The 24,416-nt window shown below is 39.5% G+C and overlaps 2 long non-coding RNA genes across 2 annotated transcripts in view; one reads left to right on the top strand and one right to left on the bottom strand.

Annotated features, from left to right (window-relative positions):
- The window catches only part of LOC129031071 (uncharacterized), a 27,955-nt gene extending 13,026 nt beyond the window's left edge, over positions 1 to 14,929 (top strand). Inside the window, exons 2-3 of the long non-coding RNA XR_008500933.1 lie at positions 10,788 to 10,870; positions 13,090 to 14,929. This is a non-coding gene — a long non-coding RNA (uncharacterized LOC129031071). The remainder of the gene's footprint in view (positions 1 to 10,787; positions 10,871 to 13,089) is intronic.
- LOC134737742 (uncharacterized) overlaps positions 1 to 24,416 on the bottom strand; it is a 26,425-nt gene extending 2,009 nt beyond the window's left edge. The window contains exons 1-3 of the long non-coding RNA XR_010122944.1: positions 22,981 to 24,416; positions 21,416 to 21,501; positions 4,098 to 4,220 (exon numbers count right to left, since the gene is read on the bottom strand). This is a non-coding gene — a long non-coding RNA (uncharacterized LOC134737742). The remainder of the gene's footprint in view (positions 1 to 4,097; positions 4,221 to 21,415; positions 21,502 to 22,980) is intronic.

Genomic DNA, 24,416 nt, shown 5'->3' with positions numbered 1-24,416 from the left:
CAAAACAAACCTCCTTCTTACCTGGGGAGTAGACTGCCTTTGTAGGACTAACAAATTAACCACAACATTAGAAATTATGATTTAGGAGTCATGCAGCTGGAGGCTACAAGATTCTGACCATCCCTAAACTGCCTCTAAGATCAGTGCTTCAGATATTTTGCAGACCCTGCAGTTGATGAATCAGCTGGCACCACCCAGATCAATAAATTGGCTCATCTGATCCTGTGGCTCCCACCAAGGAACTGTCTCAGAAGAGGAGAGCTTCAACTTCTCATGATTTCATCTCTGATCCAACCAATCAGCACTCTCAACTCACTGTCCTTCCCCCACCCACCAAATTATCCTTAAAAACTCTGATCCCCCGAACGCTCGAGGGGACTGATTCGAGTAATAATAACACTCTGGTCTTCCACACAGCCAGCTCTGTGTGAATTATTCTTTCTCCATCGCAATTCTCCTGTCTTGATAAATTGGCTCTGTCTAGGCAGGGGGCAAGGTGAACCCATTGGGCGGTTACAGGTGCAATTCTCTAGGTGATAGAAGTGAGAATTTAATAATAACTTCAACTGAAAGAATCACTAAAGATTCCATCCTCAGGCTTTCTCTCTACCTCTGTCTCTCTTTCCCCACCTACCTCCTTCTGCCATGTGTTTGGTGGGTATAATTTTTATTATAGCTACCAAATGCTATTAAAAGTGTTGTGCAATTCAAGATTTCCAACATTGGTCACCTCTACATCCCTCACACTGAAAACCACAGGACAGCACAGATTTCAAACATGATGTCCTAGTGCCTCCATGGGTACAGCTGCACTTCTCAGACCACAACTGGCCTGGCACAGTTCAGAAAATATGATCACCCTAGAGGAGCCCCACATATGCATATTTAACTTACCTATGAACTTCAACCTTCAGTGACATTGGGACTCCTCTATCTCCTTTAATACTCACAATCTATTATGGAGGCTTAATATTAAGTTAGTCTGAACTCTGGAAGCAGACTTCAGAATTCTCCACACATCCTCCACTGTTAGCTAGGAATTTGATGGGTAAGTTACAAGAGAATGATTTCAATACCTAGACCTGTATAGAAACTTAACCTTTGTTGCTTATTTTAGTCAAGTTTTTCTCAAGCTTTAGTGTGCTTATGTTCTGTACTTTATGAACAATTTAAGGAATTTTTCAAGGTTATTTTTAGAATTTCTTTTTCAAAATTAGATAACACATTCAAATGGTTTAAAAATGGGACAGAGTATAATCAAACATTCTTGTCTTCTTGCCAATTTTGGATGGAGCATTCAATCTATCACAATTGCATGTAATGTTAATTGTAGTTTGCTGTTGTTTTGTTTTAGTAGATCACCTTTATCAGATTGCTATCCATTGTTTGTTGACAATTTTTATAATAAATGTTGAAGTCTGCCAAAAAAAAAAAAAAAAAAAAAAAAAAAAAAAAAAAAAAAAAATGGGACAGAATCAGAATATAATCAGTGGAGTCTTGCCCACACCCATTTCCCTCTGTCTAGTTTCCACTCATTCTCTCCAAAGGTGACCAACATTATTAGCTTCTTGTGTGTTCTCCCAGAGTTTCTCTATGCGAACACAAGTAAATATGGATCTATATTATCACCCTCTTCACGTTGTACACTTTTTTTGCATTTTGCCTTTCACTTGTCAGTATAACTTGGTCTTGATGGTGTTTCTATAGCTGTGTTTACAGAATGTCCTCATTCTTTTTTTTTTTTTTAAGATGAGGTCTCACTCTCTTGCCCAGGCTGGAGTGCAGTGGCATAATCTCGTCTCATTGCAACCTCTGCCTACTGGGTTCAAGTGATTCTCATGCCTCAGCTTCCCAAGTAGCTGGGATGACAGGCATGCACCACCATGCCCGGCTAATTTTTGTATTTTTAGTAGAGGCAGTGTTTCACCATGTTAGTCAGGCTGGTCTTGAACTACTAACTTCAGGTGGTCCACCCGCCTTGGCCTCCCAAAATGCTGGGATTACAGAGATAAGCCACCATGCCCAACCCTCATTCTGTTTATATATTTTATAATATATAAAGCTATATTCTATGTAGCTGTATTTGTATGTTATATATACAGCTACATAGAATTATATGTATTATACAACGGAATTCTATGTAGCTGTATATATAACATATAAATACAGCTACATAGAATATCATTGTATAGATGAATGGATACCTGAGTTGTTTCCAGTAGTTTACTATTGCAAACAATGCTGCAAAGAATAACTTTGGAAACACATTATTTCACAGATAGACAAGCTAAGCTACAGGATAAATTCTCAGAGTTGGGTTGCTGGTTAAAGGCTACATACATTTGGAATTTTGACAGATACTGCTAAATTTCCCTTCATACAGGTTGTTCCAATTTATACTCCTATCAGTGAGACAAGATTGCCTGTTTTCTTGCAGCTTGGCAACTGAATATATTGTCAAACTTTTGTATGTTTGCCAACCTGATAAATTAAAAATGGCATTTCATTGTAAGTTTTAACTTAAATTTCTTCCATTTTCAGTAAGACCAAGCATCTCTTCTGTGTTCGTCTGTTCTTACACTCTTAATAAAGACATACCCAAGACTAAGTGATTCATAAAGGAAAGAAGTGTAATTGACTCATAGTTCAGCATGGCTGCGAAGGTTTCAGGAAATTTACAATCATGTCAGAAGGGGAAGCAAACATGTCCTTCTTCACATGGCAGAAGGAAGGAGAAGTGCAGAGGAAAGTGGGGAGAAAGCCCATTATAAAACCATCAGATTTCATGAGAACTGACTCACTATCATAAGAGCATGAGAGTAGCATGGAGGTGACCACCCCCATGATTCAACTACCTCCCACCAGGTCCCTTCCACAACACATGGGGATTATGGGAACTACAATTCAACATGAGATTTGGGTGGGGACACAGCTAAACCATATCTTCTTCCTATATATAAGGGCTATTTATATTTTTTCCCACGAGCTGTCTGCTTGCATTCTTTGCTTATTTTTCTTTTGGCTTTTTCATCTTGATTTCTAGAAAATCCTTATATACTTAGGAAATTAGCCTGATGGCTGTGGTGTGCCTTGAAAATATTTTTGCCAGTTGATGCTTGTGTTTTGACTGCTTACTATATTTTTTCTTTATGCAGAAGTGTGCTATTTTATGTAATTTAATTTATTAACTTTTTCTCTTAAGGAATTTTGAGTTTGACTCATAGAAATACTATTGAGTTCTCCCATGTTTTGTTTCTATGCTTTTTGGATTTTACTTTTGACCTTTTAATTTTTAATACTCTTTATCTGGTTTATCTTGGTGTAGTGGGGTAGTATGTTAAGGTCGAGTTTGATCATTCTTTATGTTTGCTTAGAACCTGACTTCACGTGAGATTCAATTCCACTGTATTTATTTGTGGATAAATTTTTAGTTTCTTTCCTTAGGTGACAGAAGGGCGTCCATCCTGCCAATGTAATGCAAGTAATTCCTATCACCGTTCTTCCTCTAGGTAATAATGCTATTTCTCTCTTTAGTGGCTCCATCAGGAATGTGCAAAAAAGAACCACAGCACCTAGGAAGCTGGCAAAAAGTGCAGAAAAGCCCAGGGAAAGAGCACATGCTCCATATTTGTTGGAGAGTGTGCAGTTTTTTCCATGTTGAGCAAGAAGACTTGAGGGCCATGAAGGACCAGGGAACTTGGAACCTGGGACAGGAGCTAAGGGAAATACATTTCAAACTTGCAAATGTTAAAATCCACCTAAGAGGCCAGGGTTTGAACTTCCTAAGATTCGAATGTCAAGTTTGGAATTTAGGACTTTCCTGTTGGGAAAACCAGAAGCATTTCAGGTGTATTTAGGGGCAGTGAGCACAATTAGGGATCTATTGTGGGCTAAGAGGACACATTTCCAGCTAGAAGTATCTGGTGGTAAGAGAAAGGCAGACTGAAACTTACAAGAGAATATATACCATCTCCATAGCAGCAGGGAAATGCAACAAGATAAAAAGTTTCACAAGTACCATGGTAGCACATGTTCTGGAAGTTTCTGGAAAGACTCACTGCCAAATGACCAAAAGACTGAGCAGATGTTGACGTTACCTGAATGTTCACAATTATAGGCTCCACGTCTTGGTACACAATCTTCACCGCTTTTGTGGCCTGCTTGGCATGATCATGTCTGTCAGCAGCCACAGTGCAGAAAATCTGACCCACACAAATCGCCTGCAGAAAACACAGACCAATTAACTGCCAGAAGGGAACAAAAATGTGCACCAGTGAAGCCGTTGTCGACTCAGTTGGGACACGCTTTGGGATGATGTGTGTACAGTTGACCTATAGCCTACAGCGTGGGGCTGGGTTTGAATATGGCTCTGCCACTGCAGGCTACGTGGCCTCAGGCAATTGATTAAAACTATATAAGCCTCAATGTCTTCATCATAAAATTGAGATAACTGTGCCAACTTAACGGGGTTCTTAGTTCCCTTAAATTTGTTCTGAAATAAGGCTTATTGCAAGTAAATAATCTAAGGTCGTTAGAAGGACTGCATATGGTCATGTGTATAAAGGCGCCTGGAAAATAGTACCAGGGAATAGCAGCTACCATTATTATTAATATGATATGAGAATTTTAGGTGCTAGTATCATAATACTTCACTCTGTGCATATAGTCTTTTCCTTTTTTAAAAAAACTTTTATTTTGGGTTTGAGGGTACGTGTGAAGGTTTGTTACATAGGTAAACATGTGTCATGGGAGTTTGTCATACAGATTATTTCATCACTCAGGTATTAAACCTAGTACCCAATAGTTGTCTTTTCTGCTCCTCTCCTTCCTCCCACCCACAACCCTCAAGTAGACCCCAGTGTTTGTTCTTTCCTTCTTTGTGTTCATAAGCTCTTATCATTTAGCTCCCACTTATAAGTGAGAACATGCAGTATTTGGTTTTCTGTTCCTGTGTTAGTTTGCTAAGGATAATGGCCTCCAGCTCCATCTGTGTTCTCACAAAAGACATGATCTCATTTTTTTTAAGGCTTGCTTAGTATTCCATGGTGTATATGTACTACATTTTATTTATGTAATCTATCATTGATGGGCATTTAGGTTGATTTCATGTCTTTGCTATTGTGGATAGTGCTGCAGTGAACAATTGCATGCATGTGTCTTTATGGTAGAATAATTTATATCCCTCTGGGTATATGCCCAGCAATGGGATTGCTGGGTTGAATGGTAGTTCTGCTTTTAGCTCTTTGAGGAATCGCCATACTGCCTTCCACAATGGTTGAACTAATTTACACTCCCACCAACAGTGTATAAGTGTTCCCTTTTCTCTGCAATCTTGCCAGCATCTGTTACGTTTTTACTTTTTAATAATAGCCATTCTGACTGATATGAGTTGGTATCTCATTGTGGTTTTAATTTGCATTTCTCTAATCATCAGTGATATTGAGCTTTTTTTCATATGCTTGTTGGCCACATGTATGTCTTCTTTTGAAAAGTATCTGTGTATGTCATTTGCCCATTTTTTTAAATGAGGTTGTTTATTTTTCTCTTGTAAATTTGTTTAAGTTCCTTACAGATGCCGGAAATTAGACCTTTGTCAGTTGCATAGTTTGCCAATATCTTCTCCCATTTTGTAGGTTGTTTGTTTACTCTGTTGATGGTTTCTTTTGCTGTGCAGAAGCTCTTAAGTTTAACTAGATACCACTTGTCAATTTTTGCTTTTGTTGTGATTGCTTTTGGTGTTTTTGTCATGAAATCTTTGCATGTTCCTATGTCCAGGATGGTATTGCCTAGGTTGTCTTCCAGGTTGCCTTTTTATAGTTTTGGGTTTTATATTTAAGTCTTTAATCCATCTTGAGTTGATTTTTGTGTATGGTGTGAGGAAGGGGTCCAGTTTTAATCTTCTGCTTATGACTAGCCAGTTATCCCAGCACCATTTATTGAAGGGAGTCTTGTCCTCATTTCTTTTTTTTTCCAGTCTTTGTTGAAGATCAGGTGATCATAGACGTGTGGCCTATTTCTGGGCTCTCTTTTCTGTTCCATTGGTCTATGTGCCTGTTTTTGTACCAGTACCATCCTGTTTTGGTTACTGTAGCCCTGTAATACAGTTTGAAGCTGGGTAATGTGATGCCTCCAGCTTTGTTCTTTTGGCTTAGGATTGCCTTGGCTATTCAGGCTCTTTTTTGGTTCTATATGAATTTTAAAATAGTTTTTTTTTCTAATTCTGTGAAGAATGTCATTGGTAGTTTGATAGGAATAGCATTGCATCTGTAAATTGCTTTGGGCAGTATAGCCATTTTAATGATATTGATTCTTCCTATCCATGAGCATGAGAAGTTTTTCTATTTGTTTGTGTCTTAATTTCTTTTTGTAATTCTCATTGTAAAGATCTTTCACCTCCCTGGTTAGCTGTTAGGTATTTTATTCTTTTTTCTGGCAATCTTAAATGGGATTGCCTTTCTGGCTCTTGGTTTGTCTGTTTTTGGTTTATAGGAATGCTGGTGGTTTTTGTACATTGATTTTATATCCTGAAACTTTGCTGGAGGTGTTTATCAGCTGAAGGAACTTTTGGGCCATGACTATGGGGTTTTCTAGAGATACAATTATGTCATCTGCAAACAGAGATAGTTTAACTTCTTCTCTTCCTATGTGGATGCCCTTTATTTCTTTCTCTTGCCTGATTGCTCTGGCTAGGACTTCCAATACTATGTTGAATAGAAGTGGTAAGAGAGAGCATCCTTGTTTTGTGCCAGTTTTCAAGGGGGAATGCTTCCAGCTTTTGCCCATTTAGTATAATGTTGGCTGTGGGTTTGTCATAGATGGCTTCTATTATTTTGAGGTATATTCCTTCAATACTTAGTTTACTGAGAGAGTTTTTAACATGAAGTGGTGTTGAATTTTATCAAAAGCCTTTTCTGAATCTGTTGAGATAATCATGTGGTTTTTGTCTTTAGTTCTGTTTCTGTGATGAATTACATTTATTGATTTGCATGTGTTGAACCTACCTTGCATACCAGGGATGAACCCTACTTGATCATGGTGGATTAGCTTTTTGGTGTGCTGCTGGATTCAGTTTGCAAGTATTTTGTTTGTTTGCAAGTATTTTGCAAGGATTTTTGCCTCAATGTTCATCAAGGATATTGGCTTTTCTTTTTTTGTTATGTCTCCATCAGGTTTTGGTATTAAGATAATGCTGGCCTTGTAGAATGAGTTGGGGAGGAGTCCCTCCCCTTCAATTTTTTGGAATAGTTTCTGTAAGAATGATACCAGCTCTTCTTTGTACATATGGTAGAATTAAGCTGTGAATCTATAAGGTCTTGGGCTTTTTCTGGTTGATAGGCTATTTATTTTTGATTCAATGTTGGAGCTCATTATTGGTCTGTTCATGGAATCAATTTCTTCCTGGTTCAGTCTTGGGAGGGTGTATGTGTTCTGGAATTTACCCATCTCTTCTAGATTTTCCAGTTCATGTGCATAGAGGTGTTCATAGTAGTTTCTGATGGTTGTTTTTATTTCTGTGGGGTCAGTGGTAATATTCCCTCCATCTTTTCTAATTGTGTTTATTTGAATCTTTTATCTTTTTTCTTTATTAGTCTAGCTAGTGGTCTAGCTTATTAAGTTTTTCAAAAAGCCAACTCCTGGATTGGTTGATCTTTTGAATTTTTTTTCTGTGTCTTGATTTCCTTCAGTTCAGCTCTGATTTTGGTGATTTGTTGTCTTCTGCTAGCTTTGGGCTTTTTCTGATTTGTTCTTGCTTCTCTAATTCTTTCAGTTGTGATGTTAGGTTGTTAATTTGAGATCTTTCTAACTTTTTGATGTGGACATTTAGTGCTATGAATCTCCCTCTTCACACTGCCTGATCTGTGTCCCAGGGATTTCTGGTATGCTGTATGTTTGTTCTCATTATTTTCAAAGAACTTTTTGATTTCTGCCTTAATTTCACTATTTACCCAAAAGTCATTCAGGAGTAGACTGTTGAATTTCCATGTAATTGCACAGTTTTGAGTGATTTTCATAGTCTTGACTTCTACTTTTATTATGCTGTGGTCCAAGAGCGTTTTTGGTTGATTTTGGCTTTTTAACATTTGTTGAGGATTGTTTTATGTACAATTATGTGGTTGATTTTAGAGTATGTGCTATGTGGCAATGAGAAGAACATATAATCTTTTGTTTTGGGGTGGAGAATTCTGAAAGGTCTATCAGATACATTTGGTCCAATGTTGAGTTCAGCTCCTGAATATCTTTGTTAATTTTCTGCTTCAGTGATCTGTCTAATACTGTCAGTGGAGTGTTGAAGTCTCCTACTATTATTGTGTGGGAGTCTATGTCTCTTTGTAGGTCTCCAAGAACTTGCTTTATGAATCTGGGTGCTCCTGTGTTAGGTGCATATATACTTAGGATAGTTAGGTCTTCTTGTTGAATTGAACCATTTACCATTATGTTATTCCCTTCTTTATCCTTTTAATCTTTATTTGTTTGAAATCTGTTTTGTCTGAACTTAGTATTGCAATCCCTGCTTTTTTTCTGTTTTCCATTCACTTGGTAGATTTTCCTCCATCCCTTTATTTTGAGCCTGAGTATCATTATGTGTGAGATGGGGCTGTTGAAGACAGCATACCATTGGGTTTTGCTTTTTTATTCAGCTCTTGTGCATATAGTCTTTCTTCTTCACTGCTATTGTCACCAGGAACATCCTGAACTGTGATGGCATCAACTACACCAGGCAATGCCAGGGCCTCAGAGGCATCAGTGGAATGGGGGAGAGAAGAAACCCTACAGAGATGCCAAGTGTTGCACAGGCTAATGTGGCCCTCTTCTAAGTGAATACACAAACCCTAAGAACCCTGAATATTTCACATGAATGCCACCAGGAGTGCATGAAACCATGCTAACACTGTGGAAAGTAGAGGACTTTGGCTTTACTGGATGCAGGTCAAAAAGGGGATTCTTGGGAGGGCATTTTGTTAGTCTCCCCTTCCAGGGAAGGTGTACCCTTGGGTTATTTAATAAACCCAAGCTCAAATGTGGCACTCTTAGGAGCTCAGGCTCCTCTGAAGATGAACACTCAGAAAAAAAGGTAGATAGAATCATAGCTCTTTGGGATGTCACGAGCTAAGGAAGTTGTTCTTACCCCTTTATATTTTGAGAAAATAGTGCTCAGCTCCTCAGATACCAGCTCCCTCTCTTGACAGGGGTTTATTTGTCTTTTATCCACTCCCAAGCCTGCAGTTGCCCTTCTGCTTTTTATTTTCTTTTATCAAGATATATGTTGAGATTGCTTTTTTGTGAAATATTTCAATGTATTGAGTTGGGTTAATTGCTAATAGATAATCCCTTGAGTGTCTGCTTTATTATTATTGTTGTTATACTTATTTTGAGATAGGATCTCACTCTGTTGCCCACGTTGGAGTGCAGTGGCATGATCTTGGCTCACTGCAGCCTTAACCACTCAGGCTTAAGCGATCCTTCCACCTCAGCCTCCCACAGACGCAAGCCACCACACACGGCTAATTTTTTTTTTTTTTTTGTATTTATTGTAGAGACAGGGTTTCACTATGTTTCCCAAGCTGGTCTAAACCCCCCTGGGCTCAAGTGATCTGCCTGCCTTGGCCTCCCAAAGCACTTGGATTATAGGTGTGAGCCACTGCGCCTGGCTGGTAGATATTACCAACCCTCAATTCTGTCCATATTTACTTATATGATTTTAGCACGTGGCCTGGTGCTGGTGACCACAGTCAGGAAGAGCTCTTCTGCTAGGGCAGGCATGTCATCTCAAAATATAGCCTCCCTCATGGCATATTTAATATCCAACTGATGCATAATGGGGCATCCCACTGGGGTCTTGGGAAGGGGGCTTCTGGGAATCTACACACTATTTTTAGAAAACAAAGTCAAACACAAAACAAAGCAATCAAGCAGGAGTGTTTATGAGTCAGAAGCATCCACTAAGAAATGGGTGTGCCTTTCCCTGCTCTACATGGTGCAGGCCTTTCCAGACCAGTCTGTGTTCAGCCTAAACTGGACTTTTCTTCCTCATGGTTGATCTACCTGAAGCTAAACAGGGTAGGTGTGATGAAGATGAGACAGGGCAGGGACTGGGGCATGAGTGAAGATGGATTTCGTGGCAGCTAGCATATGGGGAACTCTGCTTTTCTGAGAAAACCTGAATGTTTTATGAAACAGATCTTACTGAGAGGCCACTTGAGGTAAAAGTTTCCCCTATTGGCAAGTGGAAGTCCATGTACTCTGATTAACACCATCACAAAACTTAGGGGGCTGTGTAGCCAGCCTGTGTGAGATCCCACTTCAGGCAGGAAGACTGCTGGCCAAGTGTCAGATGGGAAACTGGGAGATGTGAATTATAGCCCTAGTTCTGCCATAAGTAACTTGGGGCAGGAGGTTTTGTTTGCTTGTTTTAAGCACTTTGGGCATCAGTTTCTGAACCTACAAAATGAAGGTACAAGATTAAATTCATGCTTTTCAACACTTTGAACTTGTAAACTAAGATAAGAGAGTTTTCTACTGATCTGGGACTCTATGACTTTGAGGTCTGGTGAGGATAATCTTTCTCTTCCTCCATTCAGGCAAATGGTGTAACACATGAGTGAAGCTCTTTAAGGGATGTCAGTTCTTATATTCTGTGATGTTGTGTAACCACATTTACAGTGCCTACTCCTGTCCCTTGAAGATGTCTCCCAGTGATCCTGGGGATGAACACCAGGCAGCTTTCCAAATAATAGGGTTTTTTTTTTTTTCTGCCATCTTGTAAACCTTCTTGGACCAACAACCAGCCCAGCTACAGCAGATCAGCAGGAGAACCAGGCTGTCTGGTTTGGAAAATAAATTTTGACACTGCTCTGTCCTCCCTGTGCTGGTAAGTCCTGGATGTTCAGTGGCAAGTTAGCCTGGGGTCCTGAGGGTCATGTGAATATGGCTATATGTCATGCATGCGACTGTAAGTCCTTCTCCTTCCAGCCACCGTGGTCACCTGCAAAGTCCCTTCCCTCATATTTCCCTGAGGCTTCTTGCTTCCCTTTTGTTATATTTTTGCCCTTCAGGTCTATCTTTAGTTTTACCTTTTATGACATTTTATCAGCATAAAAACAGAGTTATCAACAGAAAATAAACATCTGAAAAAGGTCTAACTTCACTAATTAAAGTAATATAATTCAAATAATGAGAGATAATTTTTCTCTAATTTAGAGAAATTTGTCAAAGATTAGAGGATATGATAACCAATGTTGCTAAGGCTGTGATGAAAGGGCTGCACTCATACCCAGTTGCTGAGAGTATGGATTGAAACCATCTTCCTAAAGGCCACAGTTTTAAGAACCTAAAAAATAGACAGAAATTCCACTTCTAGGAATGTGTTCTAAGGAAATCATTGGAAATGTCTGCAGATTTATGTTTTAGAGTATTTACAAAATATTATTTGTCCCCCCAAATGGGGATTGGTTAAATAAGTTATAGCACATCCATTTGAATAAAAAACAAACACATATCCATTAAAAATCCTGTTTTGAAAAATCTTTAGTGTCATAGGAAAATGTTTGTGATATACTATTATCTGAAAAAAAAAGAATGTAGGATTATATATATAATGTGATCTTTTAAAAAATGTGTTTTATACCAGTTAGAATGGCTATCATTAAAAAGTCAGGAAACAATAGGTGCTGGAGAGGATGTGGAGAAACAGGAACACTTTTACACTGTTGGTGGGACTGTAAACTAGTTCAACCATTGTGGAAGTCAGTGTGGCAATTCCTCAGGGATCCAGAACTAGAAATACCATTTGACCCAGCCATCCCATTACTGGGTATATACCCAAAGGATTATAAATCATGCTGCTATAAAGACACATGCACACGTATGTTTATTGCGGCACTATTCACAATAGCAAAGACTTGGAACCAACCCAAATGTCCAACAATGATAGACTGGATTAAGAAAATGTGGCACATATACACCATGGAATACTATGCAGCCATAAAAAAGGATGAGTTCATGTCCTTTGCAGGGACATGGATGAAACTGGAAATCATCATTCTCAGCAAACTATCGCAAGGACAAAAAACCGAACACTGCATGTTCTCACTCATAGGTGGGAATTGAACAATGAGAACACATGGACACAGGAAGGGGAACATCACACACCAGGGACTGTTGTGGGGTGGGAGGAGGGGGGAGGGATAGCATTAGGAGCTATACCTAATGCTAAATGACGAGTTAATGGGTGCAGCACACCAACATGGCACATGTATACATATGTAACTAACCTGCACATTGTGCACATGTACCCTAAAACTTAAAGTATAATAATAATAAAATAAAATAAAATAAAAAGTGTTTTATGTATTCACATATTTATATATACCCTAATAATCTTTAAAATTACAAGGAAGTCTATTAAAATTATAATAGCATGTTAAGAAATATTATCTAAAACTTGGAAAAAAAGACAAGATTCACTGAATGGCCTTTCAATGCATTTTGGAACACAGTTTAGCAAGTCCATTCCATGGTTATCTCATTCTCTAAGGGAATGTTCCTTTGTTGAACTTATTTACTATTGATTGGGGGCTAGACTCCGTAAAGCTACATAAGAACATGTAGATTTTTTTTTTTCCAGTAAAGAATCCAATTATTTCTGTCCTGTAGGAAGGCAACCTCAAAGGTTACAGTTTTGTTACCTGTAAGATATTAACCAGTTTTTTACCTAAACTAGCAACCTTCGTCATTGTGCTGGCATGCCTATATGCTCAGTCTCTCAAATTCACTTTCATCCAGTTTTATCATTTTGCTGGTTCCCTCATTGTTGAGTTAAATAAATCTTTGACATTTGCTTACTTAAGATTTGTATGAGAATCAAGTTTTTAATACAGTATTTAAAAAATACTTTGGCAATGGCCATATATAGCTGGTAGGTTTACAGGAGATTTTGATTTTCTTTTTATATTCTTCTGTATTTGTCGAATGTCCATTAAAGGACATGTTTTACTTTTATAAAAAGAAAGCACAAAAATGTCTGTATGTATATACACATGCATTCTATATTAATTTCTCAGGCTGTACTTTCCCTAACTCTATACCCAGTAAAGGGCCAACCTCCCGAAGATGCATAAAGACACCTTTGCCGTTGACCGGGCAGACCCTGAATCCATAGGACATAGAGAGAAAGGTGCTCCCTGAACACTGATCTGGATAAGCATTTCTGGGTCAGTGCAGGGGCGTCCATTTCCCCAGTCGGCCGAGCTGGCCTAAAGCTGAGGACCTCTTAGTGGGAGCTGAGGACATGTGCCTGAAGAGGCAACCCCTTGACTGACGGAAATTGGAGTCTGAGTTACATGTGGGGGACTGGGAAGCACAGCAAGGTCTGAAATGGGAGACCCAGGGGAGGGCAGAGAGGACCAAAGGAGGAAGGGGGTCTACAAAGGAGGAAAGGGGTCTACAGTGTGGGAAACAGCCTGGACGCAACAGCCGGGGGAGGAGGCCTGCTCTGGCCCCAGTGGCCCCTTGTAAGCGGGAAAGGCAACTGGCTAGACGTCCTCTGTGTTATTCACTCTGATTTTATCCTTTATCTTCCCCTCCCAACCTCACCTCCTTTCTAACCCCAAAGCCATGCAGCTAATATGACTAAGATTGCTGGGCGTTTGCTTGGAAATGCAAATGAGAATTTCTGGTAGTTTCCTAGTTTCCTTGATCTCCTTTGTCAAGTTTATTGAAGGGAAAGGACTCTAAGTTAAAAAAAAGAAAATCCAGATTTTGAACACCAGCTCTCTTTAATGCCAACTTCCTGAGGAGCTGCCCAGCCCTGTAACAACCTGGAACAGAGGCGCCATCACAGACTTGGCTCTGACGGGCGGTACAGCAAGAAGCCTTGCTCGCGTGTGGGACGTGCCCGTTCTGGCCTGGAGAGAGGGCCCAGAGACACCGTCTCGCCACCGCCACCTGCTTACTCATTGTCACCAATGAGATGACAAGAACTGATGACGCATTTCCCTTTTGCTGCACTCTGATACCTCAGAGACCACAGCAGAGAAAAAGCTGCTTTTGTAAAACTGGAGCATGAACTACGCGAACACCCCAGAGGAGGTCTCTGCTGCCCTCTGTTGCTGGCTTCTTAGTAACCCTAACCATTTTTAAGAATACAGTATTTGGTTTCAGTAACTTTATTATATGAAAAGTATGCTCGGAGGAAAAAATGTGTCAAATTTAATCGGTCCTGGGTACTATCAACATTTTAAATTATTGCCAGTCTAATAGGGGAAAATGGTATCTCATTGCTGTTTTAATTTTCATTTTAAAAATTCTAAGTGAGGCTCAAAATAGTTTATTTTTCCAGTTTCCTGCCAGTGGATATACTTTTCTTTTTTTGTTTTTTTAATCTTTTTTTATTGATTTAGAAAAGTTTTTGCTGTAAATGCGTTTCTTTTTATACTAATGCTTTTCTCTGTTATATAGTCAAATTTATCAGTCTTTTCTTTATGACTTCCGGCTTTCATGTTCCTTAGGCTATGTTTTTTTTTTTAAATGCATGCATATATTTAGTATAGTTTTTAATATTTAAAACTTTAATCAATCTGGAATTTATTTTTATTGTAAAGTGGGAAATAGAAGTACAGCTTTATGTTTCTTTGTTTTTAAAATGGCTTGCAAGTTGTACCAATATTCTTTCTTAAATACTCCATTTTATGGCTTACTTGAAGTGCATTTTTGCTTCTAATGAGACCTGACTTTCTGGCCTATTTCAGGACTTTACATTGTTCTGTTGGTCTGTTTTTCTCCTCCTGTGTCAGTACCTATAATGTGTAACTACTAGACATGTATTAATATAATAGAATACCTTTCAATATTATATAGGGCTAGTTTCCCTTCTTGACTATTCTTATTATACATTTTTTATCTTTCTAGATAAACTTTAAAATCAAGTTTTCAAAAGACACTGTTGATATTTTGATTGGGAATGTGTTATATTTAATTTATAAATTAAGAGAAAATTGATATTGTTATATTTTGTGTCCTTGTAGCTAAGGCTTATGTCTTTCCCTTTTTAAATTTGTCTTTTTTTTAAGTTCACCAATAGATTTTAAAAGTTCTTTTCATGTTGGCCCTCCACATATTTTTGTTGATTTTATTCCTAGAGTTATTTTTTGGTTGTTACTATAAATGGGAACTGTTATTCCATTGTATTTTCTGATTATTGCTTGAATACAGCATTTCCACAGTTGATTCTTTCCTAAAAGCTGACACTATGACAGCAGTTGGAAATTAAAAAGAAAAGCCATGGCAAAAGACAGTCACAGCTCCACTTGGCTGTTCTGTTCTTTCAGAAAACGTAGTGACCTTGTATGAGTACATCCCCCGAGGTAGGGTCAAAAGAAAGTCTGTTAGGACACTCAAGAGTTTCTTGGAGATGTCAGGATATCCACTGGGGTTCCGAAGTAAAGATGCTGTCATTATTTTAATATAAATGATCAATTATGAAGATATAGTTGATTGGTATAAAACCATTTTTAAAATCTATATTGCTGCATAGTCTTCAGACTTTTATTTTCATTGCCATGGGGAAGTTTGTAGGAATTAGAGGAGCTCCATGGTTTTCATCCTATAAGGGACTTCAGAAAAATAGCATGAAAGCAAAACTGTGGTAGGGTCAACACATGGCGCTCCTTTATTTGGTTTGAGGTATAAGTTAATAAATCACCTTCGGATAAGCTGCTGACAGAATTTATTTGCACCGACTATAATAGGGCCACCTCCTCCATATAGACACTGAAGTCCACAATGGTGTTTGTGCCATCTTTGAAAAGGACTCTCATTCCAGCATTCATAACCACCAGGGCATTTTGCTGATGTGAGGCCTGTCAGAAAGCTGAAGCAAACTCTCAGCTGGAATACAACTGGAATACAACAAGACGACTTTTTTTTTTTTCTTTGAGACGGAGTCTCGTTCTGTTGCCCATGTTGGAGGCTGGAGTGCAGTGGCGTGATCTCGGCTCACTGCAACCTCCACCTCCCAGGTTCAAGCAAATTCTCCTGCCTCATCTTCCCCAGTAGCTGGGACTACAGGCATGTGCCACCATGCTCAGCTAATTTTTTGTATTTTTAGTAGAGATGAGGTTTCACCATGTTGGCCAGGCTGGTCTCGAACTCCTTACCTCAGGTGATCCACCCGCCTCAGCCTCCCAAAATGTTGGGATTACAGGTGTGAGCCACCGCACCCAGCTGATTTTTTGTTTTAATAAATTTCAAACCTACAGAAAACTCTCCAGGATAGTACAATAAGTAATAATACCTATATACCCTTCACCTAGATTCACTGATCACCAGCAGTTAACATTATGCCACATACACTCACTCTTGCTCTAGATAACCCTGGCTACCCCCGTCAGATGGTTTTAGCTGAATCACCTAAGAGTTAATTATTGACATCATAACACTTCATCCTTAAATATTGCCTCATGTAACTCCTAAAATACAAGGGCTTTCTCCTACATAACTTCACCATCATTGTAAGGATAATGAGACTTACTAATGAGTATTGAAACAATAGTGTTGTTTAACACACAGTTCATATTTGAATTTTTCCAGTTACACAAATACTGCATTTACGATCTCCCCCATGGGAGCAGTGAAGATGTCATCTTCTTAGCTCTCTTGACTCCTTTACTCTAGGAAAGCTCTCCAGCCTTTTTTGTTGTTCATGACACTGACATTTTTGAGAGTCAGACTAGTTGTTTTGCAGCCTGCCGCTCAATTAAAAAATATTTATGAAAAAAATCTTTTTTCATAAATTGATTTAGGTTAAACCTAGGGGGTGGCAAGAATGCTCAATGGATGATAGGGGACAGGACCTGCTGCTTCGTTTTCTTCAACATCCCCCCCCGCCCCCACTCCTGGCTGCAGACACCCTCCTGGAAACTCATGAACCTGTCATAGGCACCATTCTCACAATATCATCTACCTTCTCATTTAGCAAATGTCTCTGAAGTCCTAGCATTCCTAAAATTAACCAGCGCAGACTCTGCATATTGGGTTCTGTTGATCAAGAGCAAGTTATCAGTAGTAAATCTTTGTTTAATTTTATTCTTCTAATTTATTCCACCATGTCTCTAAATTATAGTTGGGGCAGGGGGACACCTAGCAATATTTCTGGTTAATAGTGGCAATCGTCACTATTTATCTGTCCTTGGTGCTCATGTGCCACTCGGTAGAGTGTCAATCAATACCAAATTAGTGAATGATAGTGGGGGAAGGTGTCAACAAAATGAGTGTGCTGCTCTTCTCTGTTCTGGCAATGGCCATTGCTTTTCATTTATTGGTTGAACTGATCTGGAGCTGAAGAACTGAGATTCAATAGTAACATCCACATTTGTTCAAGTTTTCAGTTGGCAAGCAGATATTGCCATTAAACAAAGAGCAAGTCAAAGCCATATTTTGCCCATCAGTGAATACACTAACTGCTCATATTGGACCGGAATCTTAGTATGATCAGAACTCATTTGGTTCCCTGTACATTTCTCTGAAGTTCTTATTAGTTTGAAGAAAACATTAATCTGGGGCAGTAAAGCCAAAATAAAATATTTTATAGGCCGGGCACAGTGGCTCATGCCTGTAATCCCAGCACTTTGGGAGGCCGAGGCGGGTGGATCACGAGGTCAGGAGACCAAGACCATCCTGGCTAACATGGTGAAACCTCGTCTCTACTAAAAATACAAAAAATCAGCCAGGCATAGTGGCACATGCCTGTAGTCCCAGCTGCTTGAGAGGCTGAGGCAGGAGAATCGCTTGAACACGGGAGGCGGAGGTTGCAGTGAACCCAGATCACGTCACTGCACTCCAGCCTGGGCGACAGAGCGAGACTCCATCTCAAAAAAAAAAAAAAAGATTTTATAAATTATTCTTTATTTCACTTAACTTCTCTGAGGCTGATGGTGGGTTTTGGTCATGGATCTGCCCCCCATTCACTGTGCAACTTTGTTGAAATAATTAAACATATTTGGGCCCCAATCTCCTCATCTGTACAATAAGGTTATTGACTTCTTTCAAGTATATGACTTGTCATTCCAGGGATCCTAGGTTTTTAGAGCTTTTGAAGAAGAAAGATAAGAGAACAATGCAATGTCCTGAAATTCTCTAATGACGCAGATTGACATCTAATCTGTTATCATTTGCACCTAGGCATGTAGAAAATATTTGCTACAAATTCTTTTTTTTAATATTATATCATATTTATTTGGGAATGGGCATTGCAATGGGAATACACATGCCATAGTAAACGTGCATATTCAGGGAGGTGAAGGAAGATAAAGATTTTTAAAGGATAAAAGAGGGGGATTACATAATTGTTTTGAATCAATTATCCTTGGCTACAAGGATCAATAACACTAGTGGCACCAGTCCCAAGTTGGACAGGCAGTTGCTGGCAGATGTCCTCATAAAAGTATTTTTTTGTGTAAGTTTGCGATGGCCTTTGTAAAAGATTGTGGTTTTTGCAGATTCTTTTCTAATAGTTCTCGTTATCAGGCATTTGTGCATGAGAACCTTCCCCAGCTCCATTTGTGAGAATTTTTAACACAAGTGATTCAATTTTGATTCTTTTTTTTTTTTTGAGACAGAGTCTCACTCTGTAACCCAGGCTGGAGTGCAGTGGTGTGATCTCGGCTCACCGCAACCGCCGCCTCCCAGGCTCAAGCAATTCTCCCGCCTCAGCCCCCCGAGTAGCTGGGACCACAGGCAGGCGCCATCACGTCGAGCTAATCTTTTGTATTTTTAGTAGGGACAGGGTCTACTTTTTATTATGCTGTATTCAATCCAAGATAAAAATAAAGCAACAAAAGCAAACGGATGAAAGTGAACATTTTAAACTTTATAATCTCATATCTTTCTAGAGACAGGAATAAAAAACAAACTAGGACTTGTTCTGGTTTAAGGCTTGCATTGGTTGCTTCTGCAAGAAAATGATCATTTAAAGGAATTTGCTGTATTTCTTCCACTAGGAAGGAAAAAAACCATTTCATTTAAAGATATTATATACTATTGAAACTACTATTATTAAATTTAGGATTTCTTATTCTGAAAATACATGCTAAAATTAAAATTAAATTGAAAAATAGCCACACATAATATCATGACTATCACAGATTCTGGTTGTATCCAGATGTATCTGGGAGCCCTGTCTTGGGAAAACAGTCTCCTACCTGTGCTAATGGAGCAGAACTCCTCCAGTTTATGGGGAACATTCTGTCAAGATTACAGTGTGCAACTTACAGGAAAGAATGGTGGGAATCAGTGGGTAAATGTGGTGACAGTGACAGACAGAGGGGTGTGTTGTGGGGAGAGAAAGTGTGAGTGATTTTGAAGAGTTGAAATGTCTGGAGAGTGATGGTGATAAAAATGGATATATTACTCATGAGAATAGTGACATTGGCCGATGAAATACAAATGCCAGCAGTAACATCAATAAATGAAACACCCTTAAAGTCCAGTGATTATTTTAAACCCAAATCCTAAAACATAGCCACACAAATAAATGTTACTCTCTTTGAAATGGCCAGCTTGGGAGAGATTACACATTTGTCTCAATAGTGCTGTCATGACATTGTGGGAACTCTGGGGAATATTCTTTCAGAGTCTGTAGTCTCGGGGGTGATAAATCTTTATCCTTTGAAGGTGAGTTTGATTTTTGGTAAGAGGTCAAAGACATTCAGAAACCAGTTTGACGTGTAAGGCAGTGGATCAAATTGGCCATCACACTCTTTGGTCAAAAGTCTAGTGAAAAAGAGACTGATTTTTTCTCATGTAGTTTGTAAACCAAGAAGTGTTCTGGTCTGTCTTTTGTTTCACTATGTAGAGTCACTTCCTCAGGCTGGTCCTACTGGAACTTTCCTTTCAAATCAATGTACCTGACAAGGTCTGTATTATTCAATGGATCCTTGGCACCATGAAGGGTATCTTGTGATTCTCATGAATCCCCTTCAGTGGATTTCACTGTAGTTATACATTTCCCCATAAAAGCTACTTATGAAATTGCAAGATAATAAAAAATACATATAGTGGTCCCTGACCTCAGTTCCTGAGCTCCTAAAACCCTGGTAGGTAGGGGCACTAGAAGAATCTTTGGTTTTAACATTTGGTCTTTGATCTCCAGGCCTGACACAGAGCTCCTAAGACCTTTGTAATTTCCTCAGTGACAGGTGCATCTGACACAGAGCTCCTAATCCCTTGGAATTTTCTGGGCGACAGCAGCACCTTCTATCCCAATGAGGTGGTGGTTGGTGGGATCCTGGTTAGCCTGAGAATGGGGGCTGGTTGCCAAGGGAATCAACCTTGCAGTTAGAGAGTTGGAACTTTCAGCCTACCCCCTGATGGAGAGAAGAGAGAGGCTGAAAGTTCAGTGGCTCACCAAAGACCAATGATGTAATCAATCATGCCTACGAAATGAAGCTTCCATAAAAACTCAAAAGGTCAAGGTTCAGATGAGTGTCTGGATAGCTGAATGCATGGAGGTTCCTGCAGGGTGGCGTGCCCAGGGAGGGCATGGAAGCCCCACACCCCTTCCCACATCCCTTCCCCTATACACCTTTTCCATCTGGCTGTTAACCTGTATCCTTTGTAATGTCCTTCATAATAAATGGGTAACTGTAGGTAAAGTGTTTCCCTGAGATCTGTGAGTCACTCTAGAACATTAACCAAACCTGAGAAAGGGGTCATGGGAGCCCCCAGTTTCTATCCTATAGGTCAGAAGTTGCAGAAGCCTGGATCTGTGATTGGCATCTGAAAAGGAGGGCAGCCTTGTACGACTGAGCCCTCAACCTGTGGAGCCTGACACGGTCTCCAGGTAGGGAACGTCAGAATTGAGTTAAATTAAATTGGTGTGCACTGGAGAACTGCTTGGTGTGTGAGGAAAAATCCCACACACATCTGACATTAGAAGTGTTCTGGGTTGAGTGGTGTGTGAGGGTAGAAAAAATTATGCTTTTTCCTACAGAGTACCAAAGTATAAATTTTTAAAAATGTAAATGATCTCTTTAGAACCTAAGCAAACAAGTCCGAGACAAAAAGGAAGCCATAAAGCTGTTAAAATAAAACTGCCTCTAAAATAAAACTCTATGCTTCATTACATTCTAGTCTTGCTTTATAACATTAATCAATTACAAGTGCTTTGTCTCTTGACAGTGACTAGATAAGAAGAAAGACAGATTGAGATGGTTTCACACATGCTTCCTGATCACTTAAAGTGTGTCATTTTCATCCACTGTCCTGACAATGTCTGTGCTTCCAGTTCTATCCACAGCAAAATGAAAAGTTAGTATGGTAACCAATGATTTAAATGACAGGTTCATATTATTCCACAATTCTGCATTCAATACATTTATAAAACTGACATCAGCACTTCTGAGGGAATTCAGTAGCTCACCTTTTGAAGCAAGGTTGAGTACGCAATTGCCTACACCCAAAGCAGGAATGAGATCAGAAGTTGAAATTCTGCTAACAGTTGACTGCCTAAGGACAAAAATAAAAATTAATCAGCAACCTCAGGGCTTTTATTATGAATGCTGAATTAAATAGAGAATGACATTTCTTTTCAGTCTCAGCAATTAGAATAAAAAGTGCCAGTATAAATGAGAGATTTTCTTCCAAATCTTAAAATATTTTAGAGGAATCACTAATCCCTTTATTTATTGGCGAAACAGAACTGTGAAGACAAATCGTGAAAATCACTTCCATGCCACCCACTTCTAATTTCTGATTAGGAGAGGACTCCAGTGATTTACATATGAAGAATTTATTTTCCAACTCTGCATGTCTAGCTTGCTTGATAATAGGAAATAGTTAAGCAGAGTAACCCCAGGTGCTTGCAGCTGGTGGTGGGTGGGTGGGGTTAGTAGCGTATATCTGGGAAGAAAGGGAGCAAGAGCTGTTTGGGGTGAGATGTGGAGGGGGAGGCAGGAGCTGAGCTGGAGAGGGTTTGAAAGAGGAGACTAGGCAGCATCCCTGAGACAGTGACATCTTCAGGGTGGGAAAAGTTGATCTCCCAGCCAAGATATCACCACTAAAACCTACCCATGGCTGCAGTGCAGATTCAAGGAGCACAGAGGTGACAATATAAGGAGAGATTCAGATGTAAGAGGGGGCAGAGGAGAGATGGCTTGTGGGCAACATACCCTGACAACCTTTGGTCTGGGGAAGCTGCCTCCTGGGAAAGGCCATTGATGGGAATTTCATTGTTGAAGAATTTACTTTGAGCAACAAATTGCAGCTAGAATGACTGAGATGAACCTCGCTGATTAAAGGCCCTCCTATAAAGATAGAACTGTTGTAATCAGGCAGCCTAGAATGTGCATGTCACAGGATCCAGAAGAGGCCAGCAGAAACACCACGCCACAGTAATCAAAGAGGAGGATGCAGACTGGACCACAGAAACAATCCAATGATTCTTTCATACAGAGGCATTGAGGGTTAGCAAGGATAATGCTGCTGCTGTGTTATTTATAGTTGATAATTATATGTATATTTGTAGTCAATATTTTACAGCTATATATCATATATCATAATTAGAATAATATAGAATTACACTGAAAGGTTGAGTTAATTGTGTGGTTCTCATTCATATTTGTTATCAGGTGAATTGTTCTCAATGAACCCATCAGTTATCTCTGTAAGTAGCAAGTTAAAGAACCCCTTAGGGAGCTGTTAAAGATAGACATTTCTGGACTGGATAGATTCTCAACAGACAATTGCAGATACGAACCAGGTCATGGGTGGGTGAACCAGGAAGGCAGCATCTCCCCTCTGGCTCCCTATTCTGAAAACTTGGGCATTTAAGTGGCTTATCCACAAGGGTCTGAAACTAGGCAATCTAATGTTTCAATCATGTGAAAAACACCAATGGATACAGCAGAAAGTGGTAGAAATCATGAATGATAACAACCTTTCCTCACTAAACTACCCAAACCCAGATAATGGGTGCAGAAAACCTACCGCCACGTTCATGATCTATTGTCCAGCCAGGGTTCTCAGGTGCTTCAAGGGAGCATGATGTGTCTGTGTGTTCTCTGGGACTTGGGGACCACATCAGCCAGGATGTCCCTTACCTAGGCCAGGCTGAGACCAGCACCTGGGGTCAGCTCTGAAAGTGAGACACCTTCATTAATATTCTGTAAACCTGGGAAAGAAGAGGGCAAGTCGGAAAGGCCAGAGTAGGCATATAATGCCACCACTGTCTTTCATAAAGTATCCCTTTTTTAATTATTAAATAACACATCTTCCTGGTAGACTACCTTGTAAATATAGAAAAGTAAGGAAAAGAGAGTAAACATGATTCAGAATCCCTGAAAAGCAATCAGAACCATTACAGCCGTGCTTTACACTCTGCCCTAAGGATCAAGAGAGATTTCCTTATCAGGTGCTGGGTAGCTCCTCTCCCACCATCTCCCCCACTCTCTGCTCCAGCAACAGGCACTGCCTTCAGTCTCCTGCACTCTGTGTGTGCTGTTCCACCCTCTTTACCTGGTAACTCCCCCTTCCTTTCATCTCAGCTGAGAAAAGCCTTCCATAACTGTCCAATAAGTTTGGGTCACCCTATTACCTGCTCCTCTAACATCACATTCCACTCTTTCATAACACTTGTCACAATTGCGGTTTTGCATTTCATTTGTTTATTTCTTTGATACCTGTCTTCACCATCAGATTATAAGCTTCATGAGAGCAAAGTCCAGGCCTTTTTCTTTAAGTCATTGTATCCTCAGTGCTTAGCACCATGCTTGTTTCCTTGTCTAACTTCACCAAGCCCTTCCCATCTTTATGGTTGAGCTTGAATTTCATACCTCTTTCTCTTTGGCTCTCTTATCTGTATCATTTCCTACTAAATTTGTATCCAGTTCCATGTGATTGGCACTGAATCATTCTCTAGTTGAACCATAATCCTAAGTGACACTATAGGTATATATTAACCTGCCTGCCTGCTTTTCTGCCTCCCTCAATTCATAAAACAAATCTGAGCACCTACTGTGTGTCAGGCATGTTCTAGGGGCTGAAAGCACAGACATGTTATCCACTGTCAGGAAGTCAACATTCTCCTAGGGGAAGACAGTCATAACCAGACAATTGAATACGTAAGTTATAATTTCAGATACGATAAGTGCTATGAAGAACCAAAGCTGGGTAATAGGGTGATTGTGAGAAAGGGTGCTTGCAAGCACCCCCTGGTAACTCATCATGGTGATTACAAAGCATTGCCATACCAGCAGCTGTTGCTCAGGACCCTTGTTATGCAACTGAAAAGCTTCAACTAATGAATCTCTACCTTGTGAATTACTTTTCTTTACCTTTCCATCCCATTCTGTATCATGAGTTTGAAAAAAAGAAAATATAAATATGTTCTATATTTATAATTGCTTATGTTTACAAGAACATAA

This window comes from Pongo pygmaeus, chromosome 11 (genome assembly GCF_028885625.2).
Source record: "Pongo pygmaeus isolate AG05252 chromosome 11, NHGRI_mPonPyg2-v2.0_pri, whole genome shotgun sequence".
Classification (NCBI taxonomy): domain Eukaryota; kingdom Metazoa; phylum Chordata; class Mammalia; order Primates; family Hominidae; genus Pongo; species Pongo pygmaeus.
Note: the sequence above shows the minus strand (reverse complement) of the source record. Positions and strands in the feature narration are given on the sequence as shown.